The 20,491-nt window shown below is 49.1% G+C and overlaps 1 long non-coding RNA gene across 4 annotated transcripts; it reads left to right on the top strand.

Moving 5' to 3' along the window:
- Positions 1-1,635: 1,635 nt before the first annotated feature.
- Positions 1,636-14,424, top strand: LOC109559511 (uncharacterized). 4 transcript variants are annotated; one of them, XR_011566698.1, is made up of 5 exons: positions 1,636-1,884; positions 5,404-5,502; positions 9,108-9,148; positions 9,331-11,861; positions 13,755-14,424. It is a non-coding gene; the product is annotated as an uncharacterized lncRNA (long non-coding RNA). The 4 variants fall into 4 exon arrangements; XR_011566697.1 differs by having other exon boundaries at positions 1,642-1,884; positions 9,331-9,439; positions 9,641-14,424; XR_002180792.2 differs by having other exon boundaries at positions 1,643-1,884; positions 9,331-9,439; positions 13,979-14,424.
- The last annotated feature ends 6,067 nt before the right edge of the window (positions 14,425-20,491 follow it).

The following is a 20,491-nucleotide window of genomic DNA, read 5'->3' as shown; positions in this document are numbered from 1 at the left end:
GCTTGGATTTTCCCTCCAGGAAAGCTACTGCCTCCCACTGTTCCGTCCTGTATCCCTTCTGTAGGTGTGCCACCCAGAGCTGGCTGTCCACTGAGAACCCCAAGCTCTGGAAAGGAGGCATCCTTGAGTCCCAGCAGCTCCAGCAAGCTCAGAAGCAGACTTGTGCAGGTCAGTGGGCAGGGCAGCGGCCCGTTTGCCCCTTGACTCCTCTGTGTCTGGGCTCTGGGGCGTCTGTTGTGGCCTGAGCTCTGAGCACTGGGGACAGAATGTCAAATGGATGTTTGCAGGATGTGAGCTGCTGACATTCTCCCACAAAACACAAGTTCCTGGAATAGCAACCCCGCCTCTCCCCTCCTTCAGCTCCCTTACGTGCAAAATGCAACAGGTACATACAGTTGGCTTTAAGAACAAACTATGGTTGGCTATCCTCAAGGAATAATCTCCTGTCCCTCCCTCAAACCTGGAGGGAGGGGACCATAATGGACCAGGGACATTTCCAGGGGTGAAGCAGCCCTGAGGGAAGGACAGGCGGGCCTTATGGGGCATCCAGGTCCACTGCAGTCACTTCTGCTTGAGGCAAACCGAGAAGTTCACCAGCAGTCCAGCTGTAGGACTCTCAGACTGTGGGAACTTGACCTGCATTTCTTCATCTGTGAAACGGAGCCAGCACTCCTAGAGCTGATGTGAGATTCAACAGGAAAGGCGTGGATGGTGCCAGCACAGCCCATGCCAGTCACTGAGCCCCCGTCCACAGAGGCTGTTTGCTCAGGAACCCAACGGAGGCAGGGCCAGCTCTCTGTTGCAGCTGTCTCTGAGTCGCCAGGACACTGGTTTTCTGATAAAAGTCTTCCATTTGGAGAGAAAAAAATCTGTTGTCAGGTGGAGATAAGCCAAGGTCGCAAAGGGCAGCGTGCTCTCAGCCCTTGCCACGAACTTCTGCATCCACCTCATGGCAGTGACCACCAAGGCTGGGCCTCCTCCTGTGGGCCCCCGGGACAAAAGGTGTGAGTTCTGTCCCTGCCAGCAGGGCTAAGTCCAGAGGGATCTGATCATAAGGGGTGGAGGCAGGGCTTTGAGTTGCTGAGGCATGACCTTAGGCCCCTCTTCCAGGTACCATGGGCGTAGTGAAGGAAACAGTGGGCTCTGCAGGCGAGGTCACAGAGGGCTTCTCAGAGGAGGCTTTTCAGATTCACGCTTGCAGAAAGATTTCTCCTGGTTGGGTGCAGCAGGTGTCCCTGGCAGAAGAACCTGTGTGAGCGAATCCTGGAAGCCACATGAGCGTGGCCCTCCACAGCAGAGTATGACCAGTATGCACTGAGCAACTGGTGTGTTCTGGGACAGTACCACGTGCTGGTGGCACAAAGGTGAATGAGGCAGGCCAGCTGGTGAGTGTGGGGTTGGTGGGTGAAAAAGTGGAAATATGGAGGAGTAATTTGCCAAGGGACTCATGCTGTGTTGGTGGCAAGTCTTCCTTCAGGGCGTCTGAGGCAGGGTGGACAGAGTCAAGAAGACGTGGAATGTCAGGACTGGAGTTGTTTCTCTAGGGTGTCAGCAGGAGGGTGGGAATAACCCAGGGTGGGGCCTGGTGGGCAGGATGTTTGTTTGAATTGAGAACTCAGAAATAAGAGTTTTGACTTTCACTTTTGCTTCCCAGAGTATGTCTGGGCCCAGAGGGTGTATGTGGTCATTGCAGAGATGCACAGCTTGTGGCTGCATCTGCACAGATGTGAACAACTGGATCTTGTTCACACTCGGACAGAGGAAGTTTCCTGAGTAAGCAGGAGGGTAAGACCCCGCCCATCCCATCTTCCCATCCTCAGGAAGACCGTCTGAGAAAAGGATGACTGTTACTAACTAACAGAAGAAGAATGTAAGCTCAGAGAGGTAGGTCAGCACGTTAAGCAGGGGCAGAGCCTGGATGTGGAGGCGGGTGTGGCTGAGGGCTTCCTCCCAGCCAAGGGACCCTAAACAGAGCAGAGGGAGGGCCACACCTGCTCAGGTGGCCTCAGCTCAGGATGTGGACTCCTGAGACATGAGCAGCAACCCCAGAAGGAAGGTGTATGTTCCGGGTACTCAGCCATTAAGGAAGCAGACGGGGTGGAGGAGGACGAGGAGTCAGAGCCTCTCCTCCTATAACCTGGCCACCTTGAAGCTGTCCCAAGGGTGCTAGGCTAGGGTTGATGGGGGAACGGGTTTTTTTTTTAGATACAAGGGATCAAGGTTTGTTGAAAAACCCTGCCTCTGAGTGCTAGGCTCAGTGCCAGGCCCTGGGGGACACTGCAGCCTGGAGACGGGCAGGACACCAAGCGTGGAGTCGAAGGGCGTTGGCTTCCTGTGTTTGCTAAGCCCTCTGCTCTGTGGGTGATGGGAGTCCTGTGTGGGGAAGGTGGCCCTGCTGGAAGAAGTGAGAAGGGCTCACTGCACAAGGTTCACATACATCCTGGTGTTGCAATATTAAGATAAAAAGCAGAACTCTACAGACATCAGTAAAATAGCCTTTTCTAAATCCAGCTTGAACATCTGGGAGTTCATGGCTCACATACTGTTGAAGCCTGTCTTGGAGAATTTTGAATATCGTTTGGCTAGCATGTGAGATGAGTGCAATTGTGCGGTAGTTTGAGCATTCTTTGGCATTGCCTTTCTTTCTGACTGGAATGAAAACTGACCTTTTCCAGTCCAGTGGCCGCTGCTGAGTTTCTTTCAGTCCCTTCAGTTTTTCTCTCTGGTTTACGTTGGATCCTTTTGAATGATTGATTGATTAGGATCTTTAGTTTCTTCTCCATTCTCCTTCTCTTTCCCCATTCTCCTCTCCCTCCCCCCCACCCTTCTCCCCTCCCTCCCTTTCTAATTTTAACAGGAGGAACTGGGGTTGTGCTGTGTCATCGAGAAGCTGCTTCTTTCATGTCCCCATAAGGGGTCCCACCCCTCATATTTTGTACAGGCTGTGCCCAGGAGGGCAGAGGGTGCCCAGAGGCCCTGGACAGGAGGAGCAGCAGAGAAGACACAGGGCCCCTGATGATGCGGGAAGGGTTCTCAGACGTGGAGAAACTGAGAAAAAAGGGAGCACGACCAGGAAAGTGCCACCTTCAAGAGGAGCTGGAGAGCAACTGGGGGAAGGTGGCAGAGGGAGGCTTGGAGCTGGGCCTCCAGGGACAAGTAACCCGTCACATGATGAGGCCAGTGGGGAAGCACATGTCATGGGGAGGGGCAGCCTGTGCCAAGTGAGGTGCCAGTCTCGTGCAGCAGGCCCTGTGGAGACAGAGAGTGTGAGGAAGACAGGAGCCGGGGCAGTCGGGAGGGTCCTGGTGCTCGGCCAGGGACTTTCTTAATGCCCCTTTCCCTTCCCAGGGAGGGTGACTGCAGGCACAGGAGGGAGATGGTTGGGGAGAATCTGTCTGCCCACGAGGAGGGAAGGGATGCATGACTGGCCATGCAGCTGGGCAGGGTCAGGCTTCTCCAGGGTCCTCCCCTCTCCCACCAACAGCCTTCCGAAAGGGACCAATCAGAGGCTAACAGAGGAGGAAGCCCTGGATAGGAATCCAGCAGAGGAAGCACTATCAGCATCCACATCCAGCTGAGGCCCCAGACAAGGGTCAGGAAGAGGCCAAGAATGGGAGGGAAGGACGGAAGGATGAGTCAAGTGTTCAAGGCATTTACAGTTGTTTGTCCTTATCCAGGAGCCAGCCCTTCTGCCTGAGCTCTCCTCTTCTTTCTACTTGACTCTGTTCTCATGTTTCATGATTTCAATAGGCTGACCTGGCTCCTGAAATCCTACAGCTTTGGGGCAGAGGAGGAGGCAGGGCACCAGCTAGCTCTCCTCTTCCATCTACTTGAAGGAGGGCCTGCCTTTGTGAATTCTCTCCCATCTACATGACGGTGCCTCCAGCCTTTGACACAAGGCACACTCCCTAAAAACATTAGCTGATGGTTACTCTTCCTGAGGGAGAGCTGTGAACATCTCAGAGGAAGGTACAGAAAGCAAGATTCTAGGCTTGGAGCTTAGGTGAGGGGATTTAGGGGAAGCTCTAAGGAAATGGGACTGCTCTAGATTGGGAGCTGCAGAGAATGGGAGGCAGCACTACCAACGGGCTCTCAGTACCTCATCTATGGAGAGGGGAGAGCAGAGCGAGGCTGAAGGTGTGATTGGTAAGAAGGAGCAGTCCTGCTTTTCAGCCAGGGGAGGGGGCGTGGTGTTGGGGGGTGCAGTGACAGGTGTTTGCTGTCTCCTTCGCTCCTGCTCTCAGGGTGACCCTGTGTGAGGCTGCAGTTCTGTGAGAGCCTTTACATCCAATGGGAGAAGAGCAGCACTCTGTTGTGATCCCAGGCCAGCCTCCGGATGTCAAGGGTTCTTTCTTTCTCAATCCTTTATAAACATTCATGTAAATAAACAGAAAGGAAAATACCTATAGACTTCAAGACTCCTCTTATTATTAAATTCAATTACAACAAAATACTTCCCATTTCATTTACTCTTCGTTGCACCATAGAAACAAAAGAAAGATACCAGCTCAGCTGTGTCCAACTCTTTGCAGCCTCATGGACTGTAGCCCTCCCAGCTCCTCTGTGCATGAGATTTCCCAGGCAAGAATACTGGAGTGGACAAGCATTTCTTTCTCCAGTGGATTCTCTCTGCCCAGGCATTGATCCCATTTCTCTTTCGTCTTGCGTCTCCTGCATAACCACTAACATTCTTTTTAACCTTTATGTCTCTCTTTTCGGCCACACTTTTCTAAAGTCCTCTCCTTTGAATATTATTATGAACTCATGGCCTTTCACAGACTCAGCCTGTCTCATTGAAACATTCATAGCAATCATTCTCTTTTACTGTTATTAGTATATGTGGGTGCCCCCTTTTGACCACTTTTCTGATCATCTTCAAGAGCATCCTTGTCTTTGCAGGAGCAGAGATGCAGTCTCTGGAATTCACCTCCCCTGCAAGTGGTCTTCCTTCCTTTGAGTGGACGGAAGCCCATGGCTGCACATGTGGGTGGGCAAGATGCTGCCGGACAATATCTGTCCGAGGCACACATTTCTTCTTGTCATTTAATTCAGCTTCTTCCATCATCTTTAAGGTGGTAGCACTAGAAACCACCCCATTCTTTGGGTTACTGACTGCTATAAAGTGACTGTTGCTGTCTTAGAGTAAAAGAATCCAGTCCTAAGTACATATGGTTAAAACCTCATATGTACCATATGAGGGTTCTGCTCATTCCTTCCCAAGGAAAAGCTTCTTTAGATAGTTAATCAGTGTCTTTCAATGCTATTACTACATTGGGAGCTGCAATAGTGTGAGAATGTGTGCCCAGGAGACAGGAACCTGGACTTGGAGTCTGGCTCTAGCACTAGCTGTGTGCTTTGAGTACATTGCTTCACCTCTCTGAGCTTCAGTTTCCTTTCTTATAGGATCATTGTGAGAATTAAAAGGAAGTGAATTCATACCAAGCAGTTGGGAAGGTTCCTGGTGCAAAGTGGGAAGTCATCAATCACAATAGCTAATAAGTGGTAAGTATTGTATTTTGCTTTTTCTTGACTTAAATTTGATAGTATTTATTTACTTCTTATTAGGAAAAATAAGGATTTCATTTATTTGTATACTTTCTATTATACCTTTCCCCTTCTTCGCCTTTTATCATTATTCTACTAATTGTATATCCTCTGTTATGAAGCTTTGTACTTGTAAGCACTTTATTTACATCTTTGTTTCTTATGCTCTCTACTGGACCTACTATTTCTTGATTCCCAGCTTTGTAAACTGAGATATTAATCCTCCTCCCTTCAGTATCTTAGCTCCCAAGTTCTAGAAGTATCGATGCACGATACTGGATGCTTGGGGCTAGTGCACTGGGACGACCCAGAGGGATGGTATGGGGAGGGAGGAGGGAGGAGGGTTCAGGATGGGGAACACATGTATACCTGTGGCGGATTCATTTTGATATTTGGCAAAACTAATACAATTATGTAAAGTTCAAAAATAAAATAAAATTAAAAAAAAAAGAAAAGTAAAAAAAATAAATAAAAGATAAAGGTTATTTTATTAAGATAAAGGTTATTTTATAATGAGTATAAATGAAGTAAAACAAGGATTTTTGACTCACTAATAAACCTGTGAGTTAATACACCTGTGAGTTATATCATATTATATATATATTAATAGTACTTCATTTTAAAACTCTCTCCAAAGGACTTGGACATAGATATATTTACGGATTTTTTTTTTATCAAACAAAAGAGTTTACAATTTTTGGTGATATTTTAATACATTTTTAAGAGCTAACTTGTACCAAATAGCTGTACATGCTTCTCAGCAGTTCACTTCAGTTCAGTTCAGTCGCTCAGTCGTGTCCGACTCTTTGCAACCCCATGAACTGCAGCACGCCAGGACTCCCTGTCCATCACCAACTCCCAGAGCCTACCCAAACTCATGTCCTTTGAGTCAGTGATGCCATCCAACCATCTCATCCTCTGTTGTCCCCTTCTCCTCCTGAGCTTTAGTTTTTCCTGATGTTTCTAACTGGCTTCCTTTTCACCCCTTGCACTGTTTATCTTCAGCATTTCCTCCATTTCTTTCCAACGGTGCCTCATGTGGTACCGAGTCTCCTGTCCCCACAGACTCTGGACTTTTTACCCCATTCTGAACTGGTTTCTCTCTAGATCTGCCGTGTGCCCAGCTGTGATCCTTGGATTCCCTTCTCTCTGGGTTGGTGTTCCTGATTCCTCGATCACATTCAGGAATCTTTCTTTCTCTTGGTTATCCTTTGCATCATCACACACACACATCTTTTCTTTCCCTCTGCACCTCACTCTCAAGTAACTTGCTCAGGAACGACTGTGAATAGCAACGTTTCGATTCGCCATTTAGTTCCATTTCTTCTGTCATTTAAAAAAATTTCTGGAAGCTTTTTTTGACCTTCTTTTCCAATCTTTCTTTAGACTTACTTGGTAAACACATTAATTCCCAAGATTTTTTTGTCTGTTTAATTTCTTCTCACTTCTCAGTGCATCTCATTTTATGAATAAAAATCCTTTCTAATTGACTTAACGACCTGGGTTCAAGTGTTAAAAATTATGTTCTTCCTTCAAAATTGTCCATCCATCTCTTCTGGTGTCATTTCTCATCTGTTTGTCTAAGTCATCCTTTTTCACATTGTCATTGTTTCCATGTATCTAATCCTGGATGACCCATTCATATTTAAGAGGGAGTGAAGTTGACTGGTAAGCTGCCCTGTAGAGTGCTTGCCTGCTGCTGCTGCTGCTAAGTCGCTTCAGTCATGTCCGACTCTGTGTGACCCCATAGGCAGCAGCCCACCAGGCTCCCCTGTCCCTGGGATTCTGCCAGAATCCAGGCAAGAACACTGGAGTGGGTTGCCATTTCCTTCTCCAATGCATGAAAGTGAAAAGTGAAAGTGAAGTCGCTCAGTAGTGTACCACTCTCAGTGACCACATGGACTGCAGCCCACCAGGCTCCTCCATCCATGGGATTTTTCAGGCAAGAGTACTGGAGTGGGTTGCCATTGCCTTCTCCAAGAGTGCTTGCCTGAGGACCCCTAAATTCCAGAATACAGAAATATTTTTTCTGGAGTCTCTGAATTAAGATTTTCCTCCATCTGGTGTGGATTTGGGTGAATATGTGATGGGATGTGGGTTGCTGGGACTATCCCCTGCTTTCTCCTTCTGTGTCACTCTCATTTTGCTCTAAGTAAGCATTCCTGTCGCCTGTACAACTTCTCTCCGTTTCTTTCCTCCACTCCTCTTTATTCAGCAGTCACTTCTTCATCCACTCAGTCTTCAAACTATTGCTGAAGACTCTGGGCTCCTGTTGCCCACATTCCTGGCTTTATATTAGCAGCAGAGCACCGAGAGGCAAGGTATGGGCTCTTGAGCCCAGTAAGTGGGTTGAAACCTCATCTGTCATGGACAAGATTTCTGACCTTGGGCAAGTCACGTAACATCTATGAAGAAAGGAGAGGAGTTGGGGTATATATCTCAAGGGTTACTGGAATGATCCAAATTATATTCGGTAAAGTCTTAGATCAACTATCAGTACAGAACAAAGACCACAAGCACAGAGACTCCTCCTATGAGTAGCCATTATTACAACTGTAAGCATGTTTCCTATCATTTCAGTCAGGTGTCAGGAGGAGGAGCTGATAAATGCACTTTTGTCTTCTTACAATACTGCTGAATGTAATCAATGTTTGCTTCCTTTCATTATCTACCAAGGCAATGTAATCCCGAAGAGAATTAAAAAATTCTCTCTCAATAAAGATCTGTTTTAAAGTAGAGACTTCTGAGAATTGGCAAGATTAAAAGAATTGACACCCTCATATATGAATATAACTGTAATAAATTGGTGCAATTTTTTGGCACAACAGAGCGACTCTAGGTATGAAAACATTTAAAATGTTTAGAGCCCTGACCAAATCATCCTACTTCCAGAAACAGCTTAAGGACATGGTCTCAAGTACACGCAAAGTTTCATACAAGAAGAGTGTTCTTTACACTATTATTTACACAAACAATTAGAAACACCCCAAAGTGCCACAGTCAGGGGAGGACCACAGAGAGGACTGGGCACCATCCAGGTCCTCAGCTGCCCAGGGCAGGGCTGCAGGGAGGGGGCTTGTGGGAGAAAGCCTCCTGCAGAAGGCAGGAGGATGTGGGCTGTGGGAGCTGCAGCACCAGAAACTTTATCAAGGCAGAGATTCAGTCACAGGGAGCAAGACATCATTTTGAAATAAAAAGAGTCATTTACCAATTAACATATATCCCCAGGTAAGTATTTTTGTATATTGTTGAGAGTAGAGCATAGTTATCATTAACCTGCTATTTGAATCAGAAAGACTTGGGTTCAAGTCCAGACTCTGGCACCAGCCTGAAGTCTTAGGCTGACCCATGTTTAGGTGAGTTTCAGGAGCCTGCATATCATAGACACGGAATCAATAGTAGTTATTACCAATTAGTGGCACAGGTGTCCCGACCTCACATAATTCCCAGAGTATTCCTTTCTATGCTCCTTTCTATGTGCTCTTCATCTCTGGTTTTACTGCTCCTATAACTTCACAGATGGCTGTCTCCTGTCTGATTACCTTCTCCCTGTGCCCCAACAGGAGAGCAGGACTCTGACTCAGCTTGGAAAGAGCTGTAGGAGGTGAGTGACTTTTCTTAACTAACAGCCAGCAGAGCCCAGGGGACAGGGAAACGCAGAGCGTTAAGTCCCTGGTGGCACTGGTGGCCGTCTCAGGGGAACCCACCAGAGGCCTCCCCCTCATTGTTCCCTGCAGCCGATGCTCAGTCATAATCTAGCCCACAGTCTGTTTTCTCTTCCCCAAGGGTGAAGCCACACCTCCTTCCAGCCTGACTTGGATGGGTGAGCCGAAGGGACATCTCCAAGACTCTGCTGCTGCCATCATGAGCTCGATAGACCTCTTTTACTGCTCAGGTAGTCAGCTGTCTCTTGTCTGGCTGGTTTCCACTTGTGATCCAGAATTGAGGGTGGTGCCTCCAGGCTGAGACAACCCACAAAGGAATCAAAAACCAATAAGGGGGTGGCTAAGCATTCCGGGGTCCTCCAGAGAGGCCAGGGGAGCCCCCTGCATTCAGGGTTCTATCCGTACAGCCTCAATCCCAGCCCTCTCCTCAGGGCACCAGAGCACGCTGTCTACTTCCTCCTCCACTGCCATCCAGCAAGGGACTCAGAAGTGAGGCCAAGACAGCCCGCGGTGAGGGGGACAGCTGATGGGGATCCCCAAGGTCAGGCGGTAGAGGGAGTGGAGGTCCCCCAACATCCCTGGAGCTTCTCCTGCCCTCTCCCTTGCTCCAAGCCTCCTTGTGCTCCCAGACCCTGGGGTGTCACCACAGAGGCTGTTTCCTCCAGTTCTCGCCCTGCCACCCCTCCACCTCAGCCACTCCACAAGGGTTAGGGGACCCTGAATTGAACTCAGGTCAGGACTGTGCCACCTCAGTCCTCAGGGAGGGGTGGTCAGAGCTTTAACATATGAACTGGGGCAGAGGGGACACATATGTTCCACCCATAATACCAGGGACCTTTGGTCAGGAAGATGGACCTTAAACATTTTCAGTTCAGTTCAGTTCAGGCGCTCAGTCGTGTCCAACTCTTTGCAACCCATGGACTGTAGCATGCCAGGCCTCACTGTCCATCACCAACTCACAGAGTTTACTCAAACTCACGTCCATAGAGTTAGTGATACCATCCAACCATCTCATCCTCTGTTTTCCCCTTCTCTTCCCGCCTTCAATCTTTCCCGCCATTAAGGTCTTTTCAAATGAGTCAGTTCTTCGCATCAGGTGGCCAAAGTATTAGAGTTTCAGCCTCAGAATCAGAACCTCCAGTGAATATTCAGGACTGATTTCCTTTAGGATGGACTGGTTGGATCTCCTTGCTGTCCAAGGGACTTTCAAGAGTCTTCTCCAATACTATAGTTCAAAAGCATCAATTCTTTGGCACTCAGCTTTCTTTGTAGTCCAACTCTCACATCCATACATGACTACTGGAAAACCACGGCTTTGACTAGACAGACCTTTGTTGGCAAAGTAATATCTCTGCTTTTTAATATGCTGTCTCAAATCAGATCGGATCAGATCAGTCACTCAGTCGGGTCCCACTCTTTGCGACCCCATGAATCACAGCACGCCAGGCCTCCCTGTCCATCACCAACTCCTGGAGTTCACTGAGACTCACGTCCATTGAGTCAGTGATGTGATCCAGCCATCTCATCCTCTGTCGTCCCCTTCTCCTCTTGCCCCCAATCCCTCCCAGCATCAGAGTCTTTTCCAATGAGTCAACTCTTTGCATGAGGTGGCCAAGTACTGGAGTTTCAGCTTTAGCATCATTCCTTCCAAAGAAATCCCAGGGCTGATGTCCTTCAGAATGGACTGGTTGGATCTCCTTGCAGTCCAATGGACTCTCAAGAGTCTTCTCCAACAACACCACCACCACAAAAGCATCAATTCTTTGGTGCTCAGCTTTCTTCACAGTCCAACTCTCACATCCATACATAACCACAGGAAAAACCATAGCCTTGACTAGACGAATCTTTGTTGGCAAAGTAATGTCTCTGCTTTTGAATATGCTATCTAGTTTGATCATAACTTTCCTTCCAAGGAGTAAGCATCTTTTAATTTCATGGCTGCAGTCACCATCTGCAGTGATTTTGGAGCCCAGAAAAATAAAGTCTGACACTGTTTCCACTGTTTCCCCATCTATTTCTCATGAAGTGATGGGACCGGATGCCATGATCTTCGTTTTCTGAATGTTGAGCTTTAAGCCAACTTTTTCACTCTCCACTTTCACTTTTATCAAGAGGCTTTTTAGTTCCTCTTCACTTTCTGCCATAAGGGTGGTGTCATCTGCATATCTGAGGTTAGTGATATTTCTCCCGGCAAAATGATTCCAGTTTGTGTTTCTTCCAGTCCAGCATTTCTCATGATCTACTCTGCATATAAGTTAAATAAGCAGGGTGACAATATACAGCCTTGACGTACTCCTTTTCCTATTTGGAACCAGTCTGTTGTTCCATGTCCAGTTCTAACTGTTGCTTCCTGACCTGCATACAGATTTCTCAAGAGGCAGATCAGGTGGTCTGGTAGTCCCACCTCTTTCAGAATTTTCCACAGTTTCTTGTGATCCACACAGTCAAAGGCTTTGGCATAGTCAATAAAACAGAAATAGATGTTTTTCTGGAACTCTCTTGCTTTTTCCATGACCCAGCGGATGTTGGCAATTTGATCTCTGGTTCCTCTGCCTTTTTTTAAAACCACCTTGAACATCTGGAAGTTCATGGTTCACATATTGCTGAAGCCTGGCTTGGAGAATTTTGAGCATTACTTTACCAGCATGTGAGGTGAGTGCAATTGTGTGGGTAGTTTGAGCATTCTTTGGCATTGCCTTTCTTTGGGATTGGAACGAAAATCAACCTTTTCCAGTCCTGTGGCCACTGCTGAGTTTTCCAAATGTGCTGGCATATTGAGTGCAGCACTTTCATAGCATCATCTTTCAGGATTTGAAACAGCTCAGTGGAATTCCATCACCTCCACTAGCTTTGTTTGTAGTGATGCTTTCTAAGGCCCACTTGACTTCACATTCCAGGATGTCTGGCTTTAGGTGAGCGATCACACCATCATGATTATCTGGGTTGTGAAGATCTTTCTTGTACAGTTCTTCTGTGTATTCTTGCCATCTCTTCTTAATACCTACTGCTTCTGTTAGGTCATACCATTTCTGTCCTTTATCGAGCCATCTCTGCCTGAAATGTTCCCTTGGTATCTCTAATTTTCTTGAAGAGATCTCTAGTCTTTCCCATTCTGTTGTTTTCCTCTATTTCTTTGCATTAGTCACTGAGGAAGGCTTTCTTATCTCTCCTTGGCTGTCTGGGGAAGCCTTACAAATAGCTGTAAAAATAGAGAAGTGAAAAGCAAAGAAGAAAAGGAAAGATATAAGCATCTGAATGCAGAGTTCCAAAGAATAGCAAGGAGAGATAAGAAAACCTTCTCAGAAACCACTTACTTTGAACTAAAGACGACACTGGGTGCAGAATACAGGGAGAGGCAGTGGAACTAGCAATGAGACACAGAAAGACAAAAGGGCTGAAAATGGGGGATAGTCAGAGAGGCAGGATCGTTGGGATCCAGGGGAAGTAGCAGGGGCTGCTCTATCGCCCTTCCTGGGGTCTGATGCCCCAGCAAGAAGAGTCTCCCCCTGGTGGTGGCCTCTAGCCCGACTTCTCCAACAACTCGCCTTTGATCCCAGCATTTTATCTTAATTAGGCTGTGACTTCTTTTGTCTGCTTATTTCTTTAATTGAAGTAGAGTTGATTCACAATATTCTGTTAGTTCAGGTGAACATTGAAGTGATTCAATTATACATAATCTATGTATATACCTATATTCTTTTTAATTTTTTTATTACAGGTTATGATAAGATACTGACTATTATTCCCTGTGCTATACATAAAGTCCTTGTTTTTTAAATCTATTTTATGTATGGTCGTGTGCATCTGTTAATCCCACACTCCTAGTTTACCCCTCTCTCTCTTTAGTAACAACAAGTTATGTTTTCTATGACTATGAGTCTGTTTTGGTTTGTTTATAAGTTCATTTGGACTCTTCTTTTGGCCATGCCAAGCAGTTTGTGGGATATCAGATCCCCGACGTGGGATAAACGTGGCCATAGCAGCAAAACCACCAAATTCGAACCACTAGAGCACCAGGGAACCACCTAGACTATTTCTTAGATTCTCCATATAAGTGATATTATGTATCTGTCTCTTCTGCCAGACTTACTTCACTTAGTATGATCACCTCTAGATCCATACATGTTACTACAAAAGGCATTGTTTCATTCTTTTTATGGCTGAGTAATATTCCATTGTTTGTATGTACCACATTGTCTTTATCCCTTCATCTGTTGACGGACATTTAGGTTGCTTCCATGTCTTGTCTATTGTAAATAGTGCTGCTATGAACATGGGGTGCATATATCTTTTCAAATTGGAACTTTTTCTTTTACAAATGTATGCCCTGAAGTGGGATCGCTGGATCACCTGATAGCTTGATTTTTAGTTTTTAAGGAACTTCTTTCCTGTTTTCCATAATGGCCACACCAATTTATATTCCCAGCAACAGTGTAGGAGGCTTGCCTTTTCTCCACATCATCTCCAATACTGATTGTCTGTAGACTTTTACTTGATGGCCCTTCTGATTGGTAGGGGGTGATCTCTTATTGTAGTTTAGATTAGCATACACAGAGGATGAGATGGTTGGATGGCATCACTGACTTAATGGAGATGAGTTTGAGTGGACTCCGGGAGTTGGTGATGGACAGGGAGGCCTGGCGTGCTATGGTCCATGGGGTCGTGAAGAGTCGGACATGACTGACTGCCTGAACTGAACTGAATGAATAATTAGCAGTGTTCAGCCTCTTTGCATATGCTGGCTAGCCATCTGTATATCTTCTTTGAAGAGTGGTCTATGTAGAACTTCAGGCAGTGGCTCCTTGGTGACAGTGGTGGTGATGATGGTGGCGGCGGCAGTGGTGATGATGGTGGCGGCAGCAGTGGTGATGACAACTCAGTGGATGGAGCATCTGACAAGTATCCAGGTGCCCTTTGAGTTCAGGTGCACCGAGAGACCAGTGAAGTTCCCATGAAATTCCCAGTGTTGTGTAGGAACAGAGATTGATTTGGGATAAAGAGAAAGAAAGATGAAGCAGAAGGCATCAACAGGTCAAGGAACTATGCGGTGTGTCAAGGAGATCAACCAGCCTGGGGTCAACAGACAAGGCCTCTCTGGCCCTCAATTTCCTCCTCAGTTGAGGATGAAGCAGAACAAGATATTCTAGGACCATCTGTCTCTCTCCACATTGTGTTCTACAGACTTTAGTTCAATAAATATGAACTGATTGACTGACGCTTCCTTGCATTGATTGATGAGCTCAGCTGGGCTCCAGATGCCTGACCTCCTTCCCCATGAGCCTGTCTCCCAGGGTCTCAGGAAGCACATCCTCCATGGCTTCTCCTGCCTGCCTGCTGGGCTCCCATAAAGTTGTTTCACTCGGACCCTGGAGCCCCGCAGGCCCCATGGGGCACCCGGGGGTGCCCATGTCCTCTGACTTGGGCTGAGCATGGGGATATTCCTCCTCCAGCCCTGGGGACAAGGATGGACACGGGGCACCTGAGGGTGATTGAGAGCAGAGGGCTTGTGTGCAGGTGTGAGGAGGGGAGTCAGCCGTAAACAGAGGGGCAGAGACAGAGCACATGCCTTCCCCAGGCTGCCTTCATGTTTCACCAGGACTCCTGTAGGAACTTCCAGAATGGTCTTCCTGTGTTTACCTTGGGGCACCGCCCTGCCTCACCTATCTATTCCCCACATGGGGCTAGAAAAACTCTTAAGAATATTGATCTTAGCTCTACCTGTTTCCCCTCCTCCACAGCTGCCTATGACTCTGAGCACAGACGCTCAAAGCCTCACTGCAGCCTAGCCTGCTGGAGCCTGCGGTCCCCCCTAGGGCAGAGCTGGATGCCAGGCTCACTCCATCCCCAGGAGCAGGACTGAGTGGCTGGGGGAAGTGGGCAGGAAGGAGGGAAAGTCCATCCAAGGCTATGTTCTGACCTGGCCACCCATCTGGGATTGCAGCTGCCTGGACCTTCTAAGGAGCCTTCATGGGGTGCCTCAGGCTCCTCCTCTCCAGGGTGGAGAGGGGAACATCTGGGTGTGGCTCTCGCCCCCATGGGCCTGCTCCACAGGGCACAACTCTCTGTGTTTCCACGTGTGGAGCATGTGAGCACCTAACAGTTTCCCATGCCTGGAGCCCAGGGCAGGAAGCCAGAGACCTGGGACCTGGAAATGATCCCAGGACATCTCCTAAGTCCCTCCCCACATGCTGCAGAGCCTTCTCCACACTTTTGACCAAACCTCCCTCGGAAGACTTTCCTCGGTGCCTCGGACTCCCTCTCCACCCGTGTTTTCCTGAGGCTTCAACCCAGTCCTCTCATTCCTTCTTGAAGATGTCAGCAGTCATGGCCATCACCTGCCTGACCTTCAGAAATGTGAGTTCATTCCTTCAGCGCTTCTTCATCAGTTCCTGGAGAATTCCCATCCTCCACAGACTTCTCTGGGCAGGGTTTCAGACACTGGGTACAGAACCATTCTGTGTCCACCCCCATGTCCCTCCAAACCCTTAGAGCTGGACTCCATTGAGCTCAATGCAAGGCTGATGCAATTCCACGGTGACCCATTTCACGTGAGATCCTTGTAGTTCTGAGCAACAGAAACTGCATCTGGCTAAGTGAGCACAGAAGAGGGTGCACTGAGAGGGAAGAAGTCCAGATCAGAGGATAGAAAGAAGTCCCAAACGTGCACAGCTCAGGAAGGACAGGAAGCAGGACACGTCCCCCTCCAGGATCCCACAGTCTGTCCCCTGAGGTCTCGTCAGCAGGGGGCTCTGGTCCAAACACCTGGAATCTCAATGTCAAGTTCCCAAGAGACAGAATAACTTGGGCCTGGGGACAGTATTCTTGGACTAATATTTCAGGCTGAAGGATGAAGAAGATGAATGAGTAACAGGGACCTGAATCCTGGGGGAAAGTCTCAGGTAGAGAGGCTCCAGATTGAGTGCTTCCTGGATGCACACGTGCCCTCTGCCCAGACCAACAGACATGACTCTCCTCACCCTTCTGGGTCCAAGTACCCCACACATGACAGTAAGTGCACCGCCCACTTCCCCAGCTGGAGACAGACACAAATCCCATCCACCTGCTGCATCTTGCAGTGATGTCAAGGGTAAAGGGCCCCAGAGCGATGCCAGTGCATCTCCTGGTCCATCAGGCTCCTTTCTCAGTCTTCTGCATGTGTATTATATATGTGCAGGCAACACGGAGGTGCAGTGAGACCCCGACCCCCAGGAACATGGCTCTCGTGATACCAGTCTTCACTGGAATCCCACTCCCTGTTCCTCTTTCCTGCGGGGAATTTCACCCCTGTGGAGCCTGGGCTGGGCCATTGCTGTGTCAGCACTGTCACCTGGGTCCTAATCAGGACCTCACTGCACCTCTGAGAGCAGGTGCTTGTCACCCCAGGAGGAAGCTGGGCCCAGGGACCAGGAGAGTGGCTGAGGCCCCTGCTGGGGAGGGCCATCCTGGGTGGGCCTACTGGGTGCCTTGAGCCTCCTCCCTGATCCATCATGTTGAGCTGATTGGTCAGGAGAACGCAGGGTGTTCTGTTTCAGGAGGAAGTGAAGCAAGCATGTGGTGTTTCTGTAACACAGCTCATCCTGGGTCCAGTGCAGAGTACCCACCCCCCTGGGAGCCCAGACCATGCAGCTGTCTGTCCTCACCTGCTGTCCTGTCCCCTGTGGGGAGAGGTGGGCAGGGATGTGTGCTGCACACATGTGCCCGCCACCCAGGACCTGAGTGCCTCCGGGCAGAGCCTCTGTTGACAATTTCATGTTTCTCTCATGCCTTGGTGCTGGATATCTTTAAGATCCCGCTCCCATCTCTCAAAAATGCCTGGAAGTTCACATTAACTTGTTGTTTTTCAAAGGGTGCTGTCCTGGACTTCATACTGGTGATGACCGCTGAGTCTGGGCAGAGCCCTCCCTCCAAAGATAGGGACATTGTTTTTGAAAGACAGCAGACGTGTTATGCCCAACCATTCTTTAACCTGATAATTAAAGAAGCTGTATATTTCATTATGAAAACACTACAACTAATGGTTCAGATTCAGGAAATGGGGTAAAACCTAGAGAAGTAAAATAATTCGCCCAGTAAGATTATTGGCCATCTCCCTACAGTGCAGCTATGTTTTTAGAAGCAAACCTCAAAAATCTTGTCATTTCTTCTGTACATACTTCAGTTCATCCCTATATTTTAAAAAGATCTTTGCCTGGTAACTTCCCTGGTGGCTCAGAGGTTAAAGCGTCTGCCTCCAATGAGAGAGACCCAGGTTCGGTCCCTGGGTTGGGAAGATCCCCTGGAGAAGGAGATGGCAACCCACTCCAGTATTCTTGCCTGGAGAATCTCATGGATGGAGGAGCCTGGTAGGCTACAGTCCACGGGGTCGCAAAGAGTCAGACACGACTGAGCGACTTTACTTCACTTGTCTGGTAGCCAGACCCTAAAGAATCTGCCCTCAATGTGGGAGGCCCGAGTTCATATCCCTCGGTCAGGAAGACTTCCTGGAGAAGGGAATGGCAACCCACTCCAGGATTCTTGCCTGGAGAATTTCATGGACAGAGGAGTCTGCCGAGCTACAGTCCATGGCTTCACAAAGACTTGAACACAACTGAATGACTAACACTTTGCAAATGTCTAAGTTCGCTCTGCCCATATTGTTGGAATTTAGGCTCTTGCAACTTCCTTCCTTTTAAATGACACTGCAGTGAACATATTTGTGTATGAAGTTTCCCCCTCATCTTTGAGGCTGTTTTTCTGGGGGTGGGCCATGCAGATGACATTGTTGGGGCAAAGGGAATGAGCGCTTAAAGGCTCCATGTGTCTGACCCATCCTCCACCCTGCCAGCCCCCGCCCCGGGTGTCCCTGCAGGCTGACATTCCCATCGAGGTGTGGCCAAGGCCACCTATGAGCGGATGTTCACACCACCTGGTGCACAGCCCCCAAGGCTGGATCCCAGGGCGTGGACCTAATTGAACAGGGGTGTCTTCAGTCTGTGGAGGTCCTGGCTTAGACGAAAGGTGGTTCTTCTCAGCAAATTGTGTTGCTTGCACAGAGTAGCTAACAATTGGTTTCACTCGGATGCTGGGTTACACCCAGTCTGGGCCCAGCCTCCTCGTCAATGACAGTTGTTGATGAGAGACTTGCCCTGTCACAGCGCTGCTCCCAAGCCACTTGTGGCCCTTGAGCGCCACCCTGCACCTGGCCCCACTTTCTTGGCTTCCGCTGCTTCGCTCCTTAGGTTCCTAAGTATGCTGAAGCCCCTCTAGACTTCACCTGTTTAAAGAAACGCTCTTTCCCTAATCACCTAGGGTAATGTACCAGAGCCCCGATATCCACTGCCCCCTTGGTTAGAAATGCACGGGGCAGAGATGCCAGCAGGTAAAATCCCTTCAGGGCCCAGGTTCTGTGTTTCTCTGCAAGTCTGACTCCTTACCTGTCCCGTGCTGGCCCCCACATGCCCCCTTCCTGGAGTTCCTCCAGCCTGCTTTCCCTGCATCAGGAGAAGTCTGTGTGCAGAGCATTAAGACCGATCCAGGGCCTTGGTCTTTCTCTAGGACTCCGTGGTGGCTGTGGTGGCATGTGGTCAGCGGCCAGCTCTCCTCTTCTGCATCAGGATACTGGAGATCGAGAGCAACCTGTACCACAAGGGCCAGAGCAAGGTTTTCTTTGGGCTACTGTGCTACCCCACCTGGAGGAGGAGCAGAACCTGAAGATACCAATGTCATCATCGACTTCCAGGCCTGATGCCGGGGCTACCTGGCCGGGAAGTGAGTCCCGGGACGCCCACCAGCAGCTCGGGGCTCCCAGCTGTCCTGTGTGGAGGCACTGAGGAAGCAGGGACTGGCCGCCCTCACCCAGGCAGGTGTCCCCCGGGGAGGCCCACATGGCTTTCCCGCCCCCCTGCTTCCTGGATTTCTGCCTGAGGTTTAAAGTGAGCAGGTCGAGGGGTGACTGTGCTCCGATTTTCCCTGCAGAAAAACCCCTGTCTCCCTCTCTTCCTCCCTGTGTCCCTTCTGTAGGTGTGACACCCAGATCTGGCTGTCCCCAGAGGACCCCGAGCTCTGAGGAAGAGGCATCCTTGAGTTCCAGCAGCTCCCATGGGGTCAGAGGCAGACTTGTGCGGGTCAGGGGGCAGGGCAGCTGCCCATTTGCCCCTTGACTCCTCTGTGTCTGGGGTCTGGGGTTTGTGTCCTGGCCTGAGCCCTGAGCTCTGGGAACAGGGTGTCAAATGAATGTTTGCAGGATGTGAGCTGCTGACATTCTCCCACCAAACACAAGTCCCTGAGTTCCTGGAACAAAGTGCCCACCTCTCCCTTCCTCTCAGCTCCCTTATCTGCAAAACACGTCAGATACATAACAGTTGGCTTTAAAAACAAACTATGGTTGGCTATCCTCATGGAATAATCTACTGTCCCTCCCTCAAAACCTGGGGGGAGGGGACCATAATGGCCCAGGGACGTTTCCAGGGGTGAAGCAGCCCTGAGGGAAGGGCAGGCGGGCCTCCATGGTGCATCCAGGTCCACTGCAGTCACTTCTGCTTGAGGCAAACCGAGAAGTTCACCAGCAGTCCAGCTGTAGGACTCTCAGACTGTGGGAACTTGACCTGCATTTCTTCATCTGTGAAACGGAGACAGCTCTCCTAGAGCTGATGTGAGATTCAACAGGGAAGGTGTGGACGGTGTGAGCACAGCCTCTGCCACATGCTCAGCCCAGTCCACAGAGGCTCTCTGCTCAGGAACCAAACAGAGACTTGGCCAGCTCTCCGTTGCAGACTTCTCTGAGTCGCCAGGACACTGGTTTTCTGATAAAAGTTCTCCATTTGGAGAGAAAAAAATCTGTTGTCAGGTGGAGATAAGCCGAGATAGAAAAAGGCAGTGTGCTCTCAGCCCTTCCCACAAACTTCTGCATCCACATTATGGCAGTGACCACCAAGGCCAGCCCTCCTCATGTGGACTAAATGCACTAGTTCTGTCCCTGCCAGCAGGGCTAAGCCTAGAGGGATCTGATCAAAAGGGATGGGGGGAAGCGCATGGACAGACTGGCTGAGGGGTGGCCTTAGGCCTCTCTTCTAGATACCATGGGAGGAGAACAGGAAACAGTGGACTCTAAGGCGAGGTCACGGAGGGCTTCTTAGAGGAGGTGATGCCAGATTTGGGCTTTGCAGAAAGCATTTCTCCTGGTTGGATGCAGCAGGTGTCCCTGGAAGAAGAACCTAGAAGTGTGAGTGAATCCTAGAAGCCACCTGGACGTGGCCCTCAGGAGTAGAGTGTGACCAGTGTGCACTGAGCAGCTGGTCTGTTCT

Source organism: Bos indicus, chromosome 5, assembly GCF_029378745.1.
Source record: "Bos indicus isolate NIAB-ARS_2022 breed Sahiwal x Tharparkar chromosome 5, NIAB-ARS_B.indTharparkar_mat_pri_1.0, whole genome shotgun sequence".
In the NCBI taxonomy this organism is placed as follows: domain Eukaryota; kingdom Metazoa; phylum Chordata; class Mammalia; order Artiodactyla; family Bovidae; genus Bos; species Bos indicus.
The sequence above is the reverse complement of the archived record's forward strand: the minus strand, read 5'-3'. Positions and strand labels throughout refer to the sequence as shown.